The sequence below is a fragment of the Sinocyclocheilus grahami genome, unplaced genomic scaffold (genome assembly GCF_001515645.1).
Source record: "Sinocyclocheilus grahami isolate Dianchi unplaced genomic scaffold, SAMN03320097.WGS_v1.1 scaffold48.1, whole genome shotgun sequence".
NCBI lineage: Eukaryota > Metazoa > Chordata > Actinopteri > Cypriniformes > Cyprinidae > Sinocyclocheilus > Sinocyclocheilus grahami.
Window position 1 is genome coordinate 1,599,117 of NW_015505227.1, and position 5,930 is coordinate 1,605,046.

Here is a 5,930-nt window from a genome sequence, read left to right on the forward strand (position 1 = left end):
GTTAAATATAACCCAGCATTTTTTAGAGTGTAGTCTAAAATCTATTAATACCCTTTTCATCCTTAAATATTAAGTGTCAGATATCAACTGGAAAACATAATGATGTACAGTAATGATGTATCAGAAGGATTTTGATGCCCATAGGCAAGTTTGAGCAACAGAAGATCAGATAAGATAAAAAAACAGACTATACAACACATTTGATGTGTTGACCTGCCCCCATCCTGAATATGCCAGTTTCGTTTTCTTAAGGGATAGGGTTAGGTTGATTTTAGATCAATGAATTCAATTATTATTTGATGAACGTAAACAAACAAACAAATACATTTTTTTTTATATTTTACATGTCTTATTATTTATATAATCTCAATAAAGGAACAAAGCGGTAGAAAAATATCGAAACATGCTGTAAAAGTCAGCATTTATCTATAATGAATTATTAGGCATCATCATAGGTTTAATCCAAAGCGCAGCGTGTGGAGAACGGGAGGCAGACGTATTCCCCGCCTCCTCATGAATAATGAATGTTAACTCCGCCCTCCACGCGCAGAAGCTGTTGCAGAGCACCCGTATGCGCACGGCGTCTTCATATGATTGCAGAACCGCGTCGCTACAGTTGAAAGATACACTGGTTATTCCCCGTTTGCGGCTGCACTCTTGATTTATGGTGATCACAAATCCTTTACATTTGCTACGTGCTGACTGGTATGCACGAAAATCAGGAGTTACTGTTTGATAGGAAAGGAAAACCGAAGGACGAAGCGTTTACGCTTGGCGAAGGTGTTCTTCATCTCCAGCGCGTCCCACTCTACGAACACCAGCGCAAAAGAGCAGCAGATCCTCATCCACACGGCTGCATAGGAACATAAGGGGTAGGTCCGATCTCCAAATGACAATATAATATAACATTGACGTGAAATGGGCGACGGTTGCATGTCGTTTCCGAGCGGCGTTCATCTTATTTGATGAACCAATGAACCATCCTGTTTATTTCCAACGTTATGAATAAAAGCGGACTGCTGCTTAGGCAGACTTTCAGCTCCAGTGTCTCTCCTTTGAAATGCTTGCATGGATCTTATTTGGCAACAGTGTTGCGCGTGCACTGTATGGCACAGACGCATGGCAGGTTTGGTGCGTTCATCAATTCGTTGAATTATTTATTTATTGTTTTAAAATATTGATTGTAGTGTGTGTGTGTATGCATGCATGCATGTATGTATACTCACACTCACACACACATATATTGATATTCATACATATTTAATGTATATTGTATATACATACAAATGTACATATTATTCCAAGGCATTTATACAAATTCAGATGGGTCCATTATTGTCATTACAGCGTGTAAACAAATCATTGGCGTTTCCAGTTCTTCTGGTTCCTGATAATATTTGTTTAAATATCCTAATATTATGTAGTGGCCTGGTAAGCCTTGATTTGTTGTTATTCTTGAGAATGTTTTATTTATTTATTTTTTAATCTCATTGAACTTTGGAGTGGGAAACCCTCCTTATGTGCAGCCCATCATTATTGCATACATTTATTGCGTATGCATGCAGAATGCATGCGGCGAATAGAACAGCACCATTTCTTCTGCATCAGCATTGAATGGGGCACGATGTGGGAATTCAGTTCACAACTGTGTATTGATGTTCTTGGCCTTGGCATCTTTAGATCACTGATTGCCTTTCATGCAGCATTACTACCATCCTAATGTTAAGGAGACTTTGCCAGGTGTGGCGCCACACTTTTGAGTTTGAGTGCCAAAGAATTTACTTATCTTATCATTGGCCCATAAGCACATCCTGATGATGGCTCTTCTAGCCGTAACTGGTTGATTGTGGTTTTTAGCATAATGACTTATTCTAACAAAGGCTTTTAATTTCATACCTCATGTGAGTGTCGTTTATGTCTTCATAGACTGTTATCCCATCTTCAGAGAGATTTGATGCATAATCCAAAATGATCCCTACACTTTGGAAAAAAATTGGTGTGGTAAGGGTCATACACACGTTCTTAGAAGTGATTAGCGTGCTTAATATTAATTTCTACATCATTGGCTGTCCATAATAGCAGCTGTGGTGAAGTGATTAGGGATTTGTGTGTGCCATCTGGGTTTTGGGGGCTTGAGATTTTTCCACAGAAAATCATCTCAGCTGCGTCTCAACACCAGCAACCACGTGAGAAATGTCTTCACTGGTCTGGGAGGCAGCGTCAGCTGAGAAAATCACCCAATCGTAATTAAACGCCACAAATTGATTCACCGGCTGGCCAGTATAGTGTGTGTGTGTGTGTGTGTGTGTGTGTGAGCGCAGGATGAACAGGCCCAGGGGTCCTTAACTAAACACCAGTTAAGTAGGAGAATTTTTGCTCATGTTTTGGAGAGAATAGGTAATTGACATGTATATTTTCTCATACGCCGCATTTCAACTGCAAGACAAGTGAAATTCTATTCAAAATTGAAGGAAGCATGAAGGGCCAAGTGGAACTGATAGGTTTGACAGTGTTTCAATTGGTTTTCCCCAAGTTAATTTGAGACCATGTTGTTTTGACCTCACACGACAAATAGTGTTGCCACATTTCAGATCAAATCTGGGAGATTTGTCTTTCATAACTTCCTTTTCGCAACTCAAGAAGAATTGTCTGAAGCTCTTGAAACCTAGCAACCATTCAAGCATGCTAGAATTTGTTCTTTGCTCTCGACTGCAGTCTTGTTTATGTTGAATGTCCCGTACAGTGATCTATGGGGAAATTTTGCCGTAATCTCATTCTCATCATTTAAATTGAGCATCCTGCGTCATCCGCTGGTTTTCGAGTATCAGACAGGAGGGCCCATCACCAAGGCAACAAGTCACCACAAAGCCGAGCATTCCAGGTGTTGCTCTTTAACATTTGTCCCTTTGAAGCTTCCGCACCCCTATGGGGACCTTTTATGGGGTCTGTATTAGGGCTGCACGATAAATCGAAATGGAATCGAGATCGCGATTCGATAGAAGCTGCGATTGTCATGCGTATCTACTACTCTGTATTCTGCCTTTTTGCTGCACTTGGCCATGCACACATTGTTTCTCTGCTTGCCATATGATTGTAACCAGGATGCTAGTTGGGTGCGGGTTCGAAAAAGCCCCCCTATGAGCTTTATTGTATAAATGTAAGGACCTATGAAATCCATATTACCCCCCCATTCTGTGTTTTCTGTTTTAAGTTGTCTGGATTCCTTTTCAATGGTTTAATAAATTGTAATAATCAAAAAGGATGTCTAATCAGTTAAATTCATAGAACTTGAACTATTTAATATTTAAAATTTTCTAACAATACTAGTATGCTATGAAATGTGTTTTGTTTTTTTCAGAAATGGTTTTGCTTGTTAATTTTTCTGGATTTTGTGTTTTAATACAGATATTTTTATCAAAAAATTACAGTGTTATCAAAAACAGTAGTAATCAAATGAATGCATAAAACATCAACTACAGTTTAAGGAATCTTCACATATCGAATGAAATTAACAAGTTATTTCATTTTTGACAAAAAGGAGTCTTGCACAACCAAGGTTTACTTTTTAAATTAAAACACAGATGAAAAATTCTGATATTCCTTAAATTATTATTGTTTTTACTTTGAGAAGTACATTATACTATACAATTTTAATATATATTTGTTATAATTTCAAGTTAAACCAAACTTTTCTTTTAGTAGTGAAGACCTTTTAGTGTATCTGATGATAGTTTCATCAAATAAAATGGTGACACACAGAACATGCAGTCTTTTTGCGGTTTAATATGCATAGTTTGTAGTCCTTAATAAGATTTGATTACGTTTACAGCCCTGCTTTTGATTTATACATTTTGCAAAATTCTATGATGTTCTGTGTTATACAGTATGTTCCATTTTTATGACTGGAGTTAGCGATTTTTGAAATTTCATAAATCAAATTTGTCGGTATGTGGACTAATACACAATGTTTGTGGAGTTTATCAAAAAAGACAGAGTCTGCAAATGTAAGGTGGGGTCTGTGAAACAGAAGGACAGCCCTGTGGTGAATAGGTGGAGTTTGGTCCCTCAATTTTTGCTCTCCAGACCAGGGTCACCTTAATTATGCGAGAAGCAGCAGATGTAGAGCAGCTTAGTGTGGTGTGCAGCTGAAGAAACCCACGGTGATTTAAACGCATTGAAATGTCTTGCCTCATCTACCGCCGTGCTTCGTAGTTGATGCCGTGTTAATTTTACTTTCAAGTACCATGTTTTGCCTTATATGTCTTACTGCACTCACACAGCCAGGCATTAGGCTATTTTTAAACTTCTTGGTTTTGGGGGTTTAATCCTGAAAGCTTCAGTCATCACCCTTATCAGGATCCTCAATGATGTCTATCTTTGCCAGCCAGAAAAAATGCTGAAAATAGAATGTTTTGATACCAGACACGTCTTTTCCAGTAGACTGTGTTTCCTATGGTCTGTTGTTGGGAAAAATTAGACTCACTCCCAAATTTGTAGGTATTTATGTTGGTTCCTTGTGATTTGGATGGCACTTCTGCTCTTGATTCACAATGATATTTTGGGATCAGATTCTGCAGTGCAGGTGGGGTTTTGTCTTATCACCACCCTCATCCTGAAGGATCCTGAACTCCCGGGGAGCCTCTGAGGTCTGTCTTCAGACTCTTATTTTCTCATTTCTCTCATACATTCCTGTGGGTATGATTTAATTAACCTATTTGTCAGTGGCATTCCGCTCTTACTGATATCAGCGATGTAGCTGCAAAGAGACTGAGGAAGTCTGGGTCATCAAACGTCAGGGCCAGCCTGTAGAATCTATGTTTGTTTTGGCTCTCTGCCGTGCCATTGTCTTCTGTCAGTTTATCCCAGCGTTCAGGCCAGCTTTGGTTAGTTTGTTCCATGGAGACCCGGCACAAGGGAGTTTTCATTAAGAAAACACCTAGATAATTTTGTTCCTAGATCATACCCTGGACATTTCCTGAGACAGTTTGTTTATTAGTCAGGGATATAGCCTATTAAAACTCTTATGATGACGTTTGTGTATTGTAGTGCTTGATAAAGCTCAACACATTGACTTCCCCTTTGCTTTTTGATTTGGCTGTTGTTATTTGTCTTGGTGTTAGATAATTAATTGTTGTTGTTTTTAGGGCATCTTGTATGAAAAGCTTGACGTTTGGTTTGCATATGCAGGATCCAACTATAAAATTTGCTGCAGGAACACCGAAGCAAGCTGAACTGACCTGAATTGCCACTATAATTCAAGGAAAACGGTCATAGATGAACATATAATGACTTAATAGGTTCCAGTCTCATTTGCTGTAGGTTAATCGTCATGAATAATATGACGTTTTGCAGAAAAATCATCTGAAAAATGTCAATGTTGACATTTAATGTTGAGGTTCTAATGTTGCAGTAAAAGTCTAAATGAATGTCTAATTGTAATATGGAAGGTATGTTTTTATACACAGTGTGATCCATGTATAAAAACCTGAAAATTCTGTCACCATTTGCTCACCCTCATGTAATTCCAAACCTGTCTGACTTTCATTCTCCTTTGGAACAGAAAAGAAGGTATTTTGTAAACATTTTTTTCCCCCCATGCAATAAAAATCAATGGGGCCCAATGTTGAAAACACTCTTCAAAATATATTCTTTTGTGTTCCACAGAAGAAAGTCCTGCAGGTTTGGAACAAATAAATGACAGGATTTTTGTTTTTGGGTGAATTATCACTTTAAATTTTGGCCTGTTTTTCCATACAAAGCTACTTGGAATATAGTGCACAAGTTATGTGGGTCATTTTATATACCTTATTTTGGAGCCTGCCAGCCCGTAATCACTCAGTTTCAATATATTCAAAGCAGTGGTGAGTAGGTCTGTCGCGGTGAGGGAATTTCCCTTGCGGTAATTTTGAGTGGCTCAATAGCGCGGCATG

At 38.4% G+C, this 5,930-nt stretch overlaps 1 protein-coding gene across 1 annotated transcript in view; it reads left to right on the forward strand.

Annotated features, from left to right (window-relative positions):
• Positions 1–565: 565 nt before the first annotated feature.
• The window catches only part of LOC107582922 (protein TANC2-like), a 143,218-nt gene continuing 137,853 nt past the window's right edge, over positions 566–5,930 (forward strand). The window contains exon 1 of the mRNA XM_016268949.1: positions 566–872. The gene's annotated coding sequence lies outside the window, so the exon portion shown is untranslated. The remainder of the gene's footprint in view (positions 873–5,930) is intronic.